The sequence below is a fragment of the Staurois parvus genome, unplaced genomic scaffold (assembly GCF_062004578.1).
Source record: "Staurois parvus isolate SC_StPar_1 unplaced genomic scaffold, SC_StPar_1.0 ptg001490l, whole genome shotgun sequence".
NCBI lineage: Eukaryota > Metazoa > Chordata > Amphibia > Anura > Ranidae > Staurois > Staurois parvus.
The window spans coordinates 41,105-53,015 of record NW_028319286.1 but is presented as its reverse complement, the minus strand read 5'-3'; positions in this window follow the sequence as shown (position 1 = coordinate 53,015).

Below are 11,911 nucleotides of genomic sequence, written 5' to 3'. Positions count from 1 at the left end.
GACGATGGGGGCAGTATGTACAGGAGAGGCGTGTGAAGGGTATGACGGGGGCAGTATGTACAGGAGAGGAGTGTGGAGGGTATGATGGGGGCAGTATGTACAGGAGAGGAGTGTGGAGGGTATGATGGGGGTCGTATGTACAGGAGAGGAGTGTGGAGGGTATGACAGGGGGCAGTATGTACAGGAGAGGAGTGTGGAGGGTATGACACGGGCAGTATGTACAGGAGAGGAGTGTAGAGGGTATGACATGGGCAGTATGTACAGGAGAGGAGTGTGGAGGGTATGACATGGGCAGTATGTACAGGAGAGGAGTGTGGAGGGGATGATGGGGGCAGTATGTACAGGAGAGGAGTGTGGAGGGTATGATGGGGGCAGTATGTACAGGAGAGGAGTGTGGAGGGGACGATGGGGGCAGTATGTACAGGAGAGGAGTGTGGAGGGTATGATGGGGGCAGTATGTACAGGAGAGGAGTGTGGAGGGGACGATGGGGGCAGTATGTACAGGAGAGGGCGTGTGAAGGGTATGACGGGGGCAGTATGTACAGGAGAGGAGTGTGGAGGGTATGATGGGGGCAGTATGTACAGGAGAGGAGTGTGGAGGGTATGATGGGGGTCGTATGTACAGGAGAGGAGTGTGGAGGGTATGACATGGGCAGTATGTACAGGAGAGGAGTGTGGAGGGTATGACGGGGGCAGTATGTACAGGAGAGGAGTGTGGAGGGTATGACATGGGCAGTATGTACAGGAGAGGGGTGTGGAGGGTATGATGAGGGCAGTATGTACAGGAAAGGAGTGTGGAGGGTATGATGGGGGCAGTGTGTACAGGAGAGGAGTGTGGAGGGTATGATGGGGGCAGTGTGTACAGGAGAGGAGTGTGGAGGGTATGACAGGGGGCAGTATGTACAGGAGAGGAGTGTGGAGGGTATGATGGGGGCAGTATGTACAGGAGAGGAGTGTGGAGGGTATGATGGGAGCAGTATGTACAGGAGAGGAGTGTGGAGGGTATGATGGGGGCAGTATGTACAGGAGAGGAGTGTGAAGGGTATGACGGGGGCAGTATGTACAGGAGAGGAGTGTGGAGGGTATGACGGGGGCAGTATGTACAGGAGAGGAGTGTGGAGGGGATGACATGGGCAGTATGTACAGGAGAGGAGTGTGGAGGGTATTATGGGGGCAGTGTGTACAGGAGAGAAGTGTGGAGGGTATGATGGGGGCAGTATGTACAGGAGAGGAGTGTGGAGGGTATGATGGGGGCAGTATGTACAGGAGAGGAGTGTGGAGGGGACGATGGGGGCAGTATGTACAGGAGAGGAGTGTGGTGGGTATGATGGGGGCAGTATGTACAGGAAAGGAGTGTGGAGGGTAAGATGGGGGCAGTATGTACAGGAGAGGAGTGTGAAAGGTATGATGGGGGCAGTATGTACAGGAGAGGAGCGTGGAGGGTATGATGGGGCAGTATGTACAGGAGAGGCGTGTGAAGGGTATGACGGGGGCAGTATGTACAGGAAAGGAGTGTGGAGGGTACGATGGGGGCAGTATGTACAGGAGAGGAGTGTGGAGGGTATGACGGGGGCAGTATGTACAGGAGAGGAGTGTGGAGGGTATGATGGGGCAGTATGTACAGGAGAGGCGTGTGAAGGGTATGACGGGGGCAGTATGTACAGGAGAGGAGTGTGGAGGGTATGATGGGGGCAGTATGTACAGGAGAGGAGTGTGGAGGGTATGATGGGGGTCGTATGTACAGGAGAGGAGTGTGGAGGGTATGACATGGGCAGTATGTACAGGAGAGGGGTGTGGAGGGTATGATGAGGGCAGTATGTACAGGAAAGGAGTGTGGAGGGTATGATGGGGGCAGTGTGTACAGGAGAGGAGTGTGGAGGGTATGATGGGGGCAGTGTGTACAGGAGAGGAGTGTGGAGGGTATGACAGGGGGCAGTATGTACAGGAGAGGAGTGTGGAGGGTATGATGGGGGCAGTATGTACAGGAGAGGAGTGTGAAGGGTATGACGGGGGCAGTTTGTACAGGAGAGGAGTGTGGAGGGTATGACGGGGGCAGTATGTACAGGAGAGGAGTGTGGAGGGGATGACATGGGCAGTATGTACAGGAGAGGAGTGTGGAGGGTATTATGGGGGCAGTGTGTACAGGAGAGAAGTGTGGAGGGTATGATGGGGGCAGTATGTACAGGAGAGGAGTGTGGAGGGTATGATGGGGGCAGTATGTACAGGAGAGGAGTGTGGAGGGGACGATGGGGGCAGTATGTACAGGAGAGGAGTGTGGTGGGTATGATGGGGGCAGTATGTACAGGAAAGGAGTGTGGAGGGTACGATGGGGGCAGTATGTACAGGAGAGGAGTGTGAAAGGTATGATGGGGGCAGTATGTACAGGAGAGGAGTGTGGAGGGTATGATGGGGCAGTAGGTACAGGAGAGGCGTGTGAAGGGTATGACAGGGGCAGTATGTACAGGAAAGGAGTGTGGAGGGTACGATGGGGGCAGTATGTACAGGAGAGGAGTGTGGAGGGTATGACGGGGGCAGTATGTACAGGAGAGGAGTGTGGAGGGTATGATGGGGCAGTATGTACAGGAGAGGCGTGTGAAGGGTATGACGGGGGCAGTATGTACAGGAGAGGAGTGTGGAGGGTATGATGGGGCAGTATGTACAGGAGAGGAGTGTGGAGGGTATGACAGGGGGCAGTATGTGCAGGAGAGGAGTGTGGAGGGTATGATGGGGGCAGTATGTACAGGAGAGGAGTGTGGAGGGTATGACAGAGGGCAGTATGTACAGGAGAGGAGTGTGGAGGGTATGACAGAGGGCATTATGTAGAGGAGAGGAGTGCGGAGGGTATGACAGGGGGGCAGTATGTGCAGGAGAGGAGTGTGGAGGGTATGACGGGGGCAGTATGTACAGGAGAGGAGTGTGGAGGGTGTGACGGGGCAGTATGTACAGGAGAGGAGTGTGGAGGGTATGATGGGGGCAGTATGTACAGGAGAGGAGTGTGGAGGGTATGACGGGGGCAGTATGTGCAGGAGAGGAGTGTGGAGGGTATGATGGGGGCGGTATGTGCAGGAGAGGAGTGTGGAGGGTATGATGGGGGCAGTATGTACAGGAGAGGAGTGTGGAGGGTATGATGGGGGCAGTATGTACAGGAGAGGAGTGTGGAGGGTATGATGGGGTCACTATGTACAGGAGAGGAGTGTGCAGGGTATGACAGTGATCAGTATGTACAGGAGAGGAGTGTGGAGGGTATGACAGTGATCAGTATGTACAGGAGAGGAGTGTGGAGGGTATGACAGTGGGCAGTATGTACAGGAGAGGAGTGTGGAGGGTATCATGGGGGCAGTATGTACAGGAGAGGAGTGTAGAGGGTATGACAGTGATCAGTATGTACAGGAGAGGAGTGTGGAGGGTATGATGGGGGCAGTATGTACAGGAGAGGAGTGTGGAGGGTATGACAGTGGGCAGTATGTACAGGAGAGGAGTGTGGAGGGTATGACAGTGGGCAGTATGTACAGGAGAGGAATATATAATATAATACAGTATAATATGATATAAAATAATATATGATATAATATAGTACAATATAATATCACATCATATTATACAAACTTATGCTATAGTAGGCACTACAATACTTTTTCCCTCTGCAGGTTTCATGGACGTCTGAAATGTTCACAACCACTATATAAAAACAAATTTATACCCAGCTTTGAATTGGGTTGAATACATATGAGATAGGTGTGGCCTCGAAGTAAAGTTTTTCGACATGTTTGTCAGATAAGTGACTCAGCTAATCTGTGATGTCTGTGTTATTGTCTCTCATCCCGTCATCTTTTCAGAGAACATGGTGGTAGGAGTCGTCATAATCCAATTTACAACAAAAATAGAATTACCTACATATTTTTCAAGAGTGTGGCTGATTGTTGCTTGGAAGTTTTAAAGCAGACGTACACCTCAAATGACATTTAGTTTGTTAAAACACTGCACATTATAATAAAAATAGCTTTTTTAAATAAAATACTTTTTTCACAATTTTTTAAAATCCTGCTGATCTCCTACACCTTCTTTGCAGCCACTTCCTGTCTGCATGCACTCCATTGATGGCTACATGGGATTTTTCAAGACAGAGTTTCTGATGGTGACAACATTGGACCATTCCTGAGCAATGTGTGTTGTAATGGGCACTTGTAGTTCGCATCAGTGACAGAGTGACAACGCAGTAATGCAACTAGGGAAAGCAAAAAAAGCGTTGTTACCTTCAAACAGGAAGTGCCTGAACAAACACCTTCATGGCAGGATTACCAGGTAATATTTTATTATCTATTATTGTATTATTTTAATGAAAGCTGCAAAAATAGTGATTGGGATTATTTCTAATTTTGATCCCTTTAATATGTTGTGGCAAGAAGCGGAATTGTCAGTTGTTATGTAGCCAGTATTGCCCAGCTAGTAAAAATCATTCTTTATACCAGTGTTACTAGGGCTCATTCAGACGAGTGAATGAAGGTGAATAGGCTGCTAAAGACACATCTGGACTCTGTACTATAGTGGCAAACACAAAATGGTACTAAACTCCAGACCCCGCATTCACTATATCCGCTCTCCCCGGACCCCGCATTCCATATATCCGCTCTCCCTGGACCCTGCATTCACTATATCCGCTCTCCCCGGACCCCGTATTCACTATATCCGCTCTCCCCGGACCCCGCATTCACTATATCCGCTCTCCCCGGACCCCGCATTCCATATATCCGCTCTCCCAGGACCCTGTATTCACTATATCCGCTCTCCCCGGACCCCGCATTCCATATATCCGCTCTCCCTGGACCCTGCATTCACTATATCCGCTCTCCCCGGACCCCGCATTCACTATATCCGTTCTCCCCGGACCCCGCATTCCATATATCCGCTCTCCCAGGACCCTGTATTCACTATATCCACTCTCCCCAGACCCTGTATTCACTCTATTCGCTCTCCCCGGACCCTGTATTCACTATATCCGCTCTCCCCGGACCCCGCATTCACTATATCCGCTCTCCCCGGACCCTGCATTCACTATATCCGCTCTCCCCGGACCCCGCATTCACTATATCCGCTCTCCCTGGACCGTGCATTCACTATATCCGCTCTCCCAGAACCCTGCATTCACTATATCCGCTCTCCCAGGACCCTGCATTCACTATATCCGCTCTATCAGGACCCTGCATTCCTTATATCCTCTCTCCCCAGACCCCGCATTCACTATATCCGGTCTCCGCAGATCCTGCATTCACTATATCCGCTCTCCCAGTACCCTGCATTCACTATATCCGCTCTCCCCGGACCCTGCATTCACTATATCTGGTCTCCCCGGACCCCGCATTCACTATATCCTCTCTCCCCGGACCCTGCATTTACTATATCTGCTCTCCCCGGACCCTGCATTCACTATATCCGGTCTCCGCAGATCCTGCATTCACTATATCTGCTCTCCCTGGACCCTGCATTCACTATATCCGCTCCCCGGACCCCGCATTCACTATATCCGCTCTCCCCGGACTCCGCATTCCATATATCCGCTCTCCCTGGACCCCGCATTCACTATATCCGCTCTCCCCGGACCCCGCATTCACTATATCCGCTCTCCCCGGACCCCGCATTCACTATATCCGCTCTCCCCGGACCCCGCATTCCATATAACCGCTCTCCCAGGACCCTGTATTCACTATATCCGCTCTCCCCGGACCCTGTATTCACTATATCCGCTCTCCCCGGACCCCGCATTCCATATATCCGCTCTCCCTGGACCCTGCATTCACTATATCCGCTCTCCCCGGACCCCGCATTCACTATATCCGCTCTCCCCGGACTCCGCATTCCATATATCCGCTCTCCCAGGACCCTGTATTCACTATATCCACTCTCCCCGGACCCTGTATTCACTATATTCGCTCTCCCCGGACCCTGTATTCACTATATCCGCTCTCCCCGGACCCCGCATTCACTATATCCGCTCTCCCTGGACCCTGCATTCACTATATCCGCTCTCCCAGAACCCTGCATTCACTATATACGCTCTCCCAGGACCCTGCATTCCATATAACCGCTCTCCCAGGACCCTGTATTCACTATATCCGCTCTCCCCGGACCCTGTATTCACTATATCCACTCTCCCCGGACCCTGTATTCACTATATTCGCTCTCCCCGGACCCTGTATTCACTATATCCGCTCTCCCCGGACCCCGCATTCACTATATCCGCTCTCCCTGGACCCTGCATTCACTATATCCGCTCTCCCAGGACCCTGCATTCACTATATCCGCTCTCCCAGGACCCTGCATTCCTTATATCCTCTCTCCCCAGACCCCGCATTCACTATATCCGGTCTCCGCAGATCCTGCATTCACTATATCCGCTCTCCCAGTACCCTGCATTCACTATATCCGCTCTCCCCGGACCCTGCATTCACTATATCTGGTCTCCCCGGACCCCGCATTCACTATATCCTCTCTCCCCGGACCCTGCATTTACTATATCTGCTCTCCCCGGACCCTGCATTCACTATATCCGGTCTCCGCAGATCCTGCATTCACTATATCTGCTCTCCCTGGACCCTGCATTCACTATATCCGCTCCCCGGACCCCGCATTCACTATATCCGCTCTCCCCGGACTCCGCATTCCATATATCCGCTCTCCCTGGACCCTGCATTCACTATATCCGCTTTCCCCGGACCCCGCATTCACTATATCCGCTCTCCCCGGACCCCGCATTCACTATATCCGCTCTCCCCGGACCCCGCATTCCATATAACCGCTCTCCCAGGACCCTGTATTCACTATATCTGCTCTCCCCGGACCCTGTATTCACTATATCCGCTCTCCCCGGACCCCGCATTCCATATATCCGCTCTCCCTGGACCCTGCATTCACTATATCCGCTCTCCCCGGACCCCGCATTCACTATATCCGCTCTCCCCGGACTCCGCATTCCATATATCCGCTCTCCCAGGACCCTGTATTCACTATATCCACTCTCCCCGGACCCTGTATTCACTATATTCGCTCTCCCCGGACCCTGTATTCACTATATCCGCTCTCCCCGGACCCCGCATTCACTATATCCGCTCTCCCTGGACCCTGCATTCACTATATCCGCTCTCCCAGAACCCTGCATTCACTATATACGCTCTCCCAGGACCCTGCATTCCATATAACCGCTCTCCCAGGACCCTGTATTCACTATATCCGCTCTCCCCGGACCCTGTATTCACTATATCCACTCTCCCCGGACCCTGTATTCACTATATTCGCTCTCCCCGGACCCTGTATTCACTATATCCGCTCTCCCCGGACCCCGCATTCACTATATCCGCTCTCCCTGGACCCTGCATTCACTATATCCGCTCTCCCAGAACCCTGCATTCACTATATCCGCTCTCCCAGGACCCTGCATTCACTATATCCGCTCTCCCAGGACCCTGCATTCCTTATATCCTCTCTCCCCAGACCCCGCATTCACTATATACGGTCTCCGCAGATCCTGCATTCACTATATCCGCTCTCCCAGGACCCTGCATTCACTATATCCGCTCTCCCCGGACCCTGCATTCACTATATCTGGTCTCCCCGGACCCCGCATTCACTATATCCTCTCTCCCCGGACCCTGCATTTACTATATCTGCTCTCCCCGGACCCTGCATTCACTATATCCGGTCTCCGCAGATCCTGCATTCACTATATCCGCTCTCCCCGGACCCTGCATTCACTATATCCGCTTCCCGGACCCCGCATTCACTATATCCGCTCTCCCCGGACCCCGCATCCCATATATCCGCTCTCCTCGGACCCCGCATTCACTATATCCGCTCTCCCCGGACCCCGCATTCACTATATCCGCTCTCCCCGGACCCCGCATTCCATATATCCGCTTTCCCAGGACCCTGTATTCACTATATCCGCTCTCCCCGGACCCTGTATTCACTATATCCGCTCTCCCCGGACCCCGCATTCCATATATCCGCTCTCCCTGGACCCTGCATTCACTATATCCGCTCTCCCCGGACCCCGCATTCCATATATCCGCTCTCCCTGGACCCTGCATTCACTATATCCGCTCTCCCCGGACCCTGCATTCACTATATCCGCTCTCCCCGGACCCCGCATTCACTATATCCGCTCTCCCCGGACCCCGCATTCACTATATCCGCTCTCCCCGGACCCCGCATTCCATATATCCGCTCTCCCAGGACCCTGTATTCACTATATCCGCTCTCCCCGGACCCTGTATTCACTATATTCGCTCTCCCCGGACCCTGTATTCACTATATCCGCTCTCCCCGGACCCCGCATTCACTATATCCGCTCTCCCTGGACCCTGCATTTACTATATCCGCTCTCCCAGAACCCTGCATTCACTATATCCGCTCTCCCAGGACCCTGTATTCCTTATATCCTCTCTCCCCAGACCCCGCATTCACTATATCCGGTCTCCGCAGATCCTGCATTCACTATATCCGCTCTCCCAGGACCCTGCATTCACTATATCCGCTCTCCCCGGACCCTGCATTCACTATATCTGGTCTCCCCGGACCCCGCATTCACTATATCCTCTCTCCCCGGACCCTGCATTTACTATATCTGCTCTCCCCGGACCCTGCATTCACTATATCCGGTCTCCGCAGATCCTGCATTCACTATATCCGCTCTCCCCGGACCCTGCATTCACTATATCCGCTCCCCGGACCCCGCATTCACTATATCCGCTCTCCCCGTACCCTGCATTCACTATATCTGGTCTCCCCGGACCCTGCATTCACTATATCCGCTCTCCCCGGACCCTGCATTCACTATATCTGGTCTCCCGGACCCTGCATTCACTATATCTGGTCTCCCCGGACCCTGCATTCACTATATCCGCTCTCCCTGGACCCTGCATTCACTATATCCGCTCTCCCAGAACCCTGCATTCACTATATCCGCTCTCCCAGGACCCTGCATTCACTATATCCGCTCTCCCAGAACCCTGCATTCACTATATCCGCTCTCCCAGGACCCTGCATTCACTATATCCGCTCTCCCAGAACCCTGCATTCACTATATCCGCTCCCCGGACCCCGCATTCACTATATCCGCTCTCCCCGTACCCTGCATTCACTATATCTGGTCTCCCCGGACCCTGCATTCACTATATCCGCTCTCCCCGGACCCTGCATTCACTATATCTGGTCTCCCCGGACCCTGCATTCACTATATCTGGTCTCCCCGGACCCTGCATTCACTATATCCGCTCTCCCCGGACCCCGCATTCACTATATCCGCTCTCCCCGGACCCTGCATTCACTATATCTGGTCTCCCCGGACCCTGCATTCACTATATCTGGTCTCCCCAGACACTGCATTCACTATATCCACTCTCCCCGGACCCTGCATTCACTATATCCGCTCTCCCCGGACCCTGCATTCACTATATCCGCTCTCCCCGGAACCTCCATTCACTATATCCGTTCTCCCCGGACCCTGCATTCACTATATCCACTCTCCGGGGACCCTGCATTGACTATATCTGGTCTCCCACAGTACACACAACATGGAAATGCAATTATTGTAGTAAATAAAAACTGCTGAATACCTTTCCTTATCAGCAGTATGTAGCAGTTTTGTGACTTCCATCAGTGTCCAGCAGAGCACTGGTTAATCTTGTAGGAGGAGTTTTCATTCTCCTCTGACTGTCCTATGAGGCTGCCTAACCCCTGACCCTCTGTCTGGACACTGCTGATTGGCCCTGTACTGATCACATGCACCCTCCCAAAGAAGAAAAAAAAAACTCTCTAGCCATACACACTAAACTGAGCATCAGAGTGACTTCTAGACCTCTGAATGGATTGGGGACTGTTGAAGAAGGGGAGGATCAGAGAAGACAGGGTCAAACAGCCTTTTTACACAATGCAGAACATTAAGGTTCCACAGTGAGTATAACAAGCATGCTTTACAGCATATACAGACTGATTGTACTGTTGAGTCTGAGTGATCCCTGGAGGACAGAAGACTGAGGAAATGCTTCCCCTTCCTGTAGCATACTGACAGCTGGACTGGCGCTCAGGTGGAGCCTTTCTGTAACAAGATACTGTTGCTGTACATTTTGATGTGGAATTTATTCATGTAGAATCGTAAAGCTGCTGAAAGATTCACTCGATTGTTCTTTGGGTCTTTCCATGTAATCGTTTTTCTATGTAAGCGGAACTTCACTCTCTCAATCTACATGAACTATTTGTAATCCTTATGTTGCTAGCATTAGTAAATAGTCGGGAAGATATATTTATTTATTTGTTTTCATTTTTTTTTAACATCTGACAATCAGAAGATTTTACCCCCTTTATGGCTAGGGCCATTGTTTTTTTTTTTTTGCTATTCAGCACTGCGCCACTTTAACCGGCAATTGCGCGATCATGCAAAGCTGTACGCAAATTACATTTTTATCATTTGTTCACACTAATGGAGCTTTCTTTTGGTGGTGTTTAACCGTTTCAATACCGGGCACTTTCACCCCCTTCCTGCCCAGGCCAATTTTCAGGTTTGAGCACTGTTGCTGACGATTAATTACACTGACAATTACTCAGTCATGCAACACTCTACCCATATGAAATTTGTTGCATTTTTTAAAAACAGATAGAGCTTTTTTGGAGGTATTTATTCACCACTTTTTTTTTGCTAAACAAATTAAAAAAGACGAAAAGTTTGAAAAAAAAAGTTTTTCTTAGTTTCTGTTATAAAATTTTACAAATGAGTAGTTTTTCTCCTTCACTGATGTGTGCTGATGAGGCTGCACTGATGGGCACTGATAGACTGCACTGATGGCCATTGATAGGCTGCACTGATGGGCACTGTTAGGTGCACTGATGGGTATTGATAGGCGCACTGATGGGTACTGATAGGCGAACTGATGGGTATTGATAGGCTGCACTGATGGGTACTGATAGGTGCACTGATGGGCACTGATAGGCTGCACTGATGGCCATTGATAGGCTGCACTGATGGGTACTGATAGGCGCACTGATGGGTATTGATAGGCTGCACTGATGGGTACTGATAGGCGCACTGATGGGTATCGATAGGCTGCACTGATGGGTACTGATAGGCGCACTGATGAGTACTGATAGGCTGCACTGATTGGTACTGATAGGCGCACTGATGGGTATTGATAGGCTGCACTGATGGCTATTGATAGGCTGCACTCATTGGTACTGATAGGCGGCACTGATGAGTACTGATAGACGCACTGATGGCCATTGATAGGCTGCACTGACGGGTACTGATAGGCGCACTGATGCCCATTGATAGGCTGCACTGATGGGTATTGATAGGCGCACTGATGGCCATTGATAGGTGCACTGATGGCCATTGATAGGCTGCACTGATGGGTACTGATAGGCTGCACTGACAGGTAGTGATAGGCGCACTGATGGCCATTGATAGGCACACTGATAGGTACTGATAGGCGCACTGATGGCCATTGATAGGCTGCACTGATGGGTACTGATAGGCTGCACTGATGGCCATTGATAACTATGACACTGGCAACCATATCATCTACTTTCTGTGCATTTTGGATGCAGAAAAAAGCAAGTGAACCGCATATAGTGTGTACTGGCCCTAAAACTGCGTTTTGCACACCCATTTAGCATTTGGGCATATATGGATTCCATCAGGCAGAGTGTTAATTCATTCTGGCCCATGGAGTGAATGAACGCTCAAGCGCTAAACGCAGCTAGGTGCATTTACGCACATTTGTTGTTGTTTTTTTCTGCTCTTTGGCTCCTCTCCTGAACTTGGTGATTTTCTTTCTTCTGCCCGTAAACGCCTATGTGTGTGCATGGACGCATAGGCTGACACAGAGGTGCGTTTAGAGGCAGGGAAAAAAAAAGCCAAGAGCTT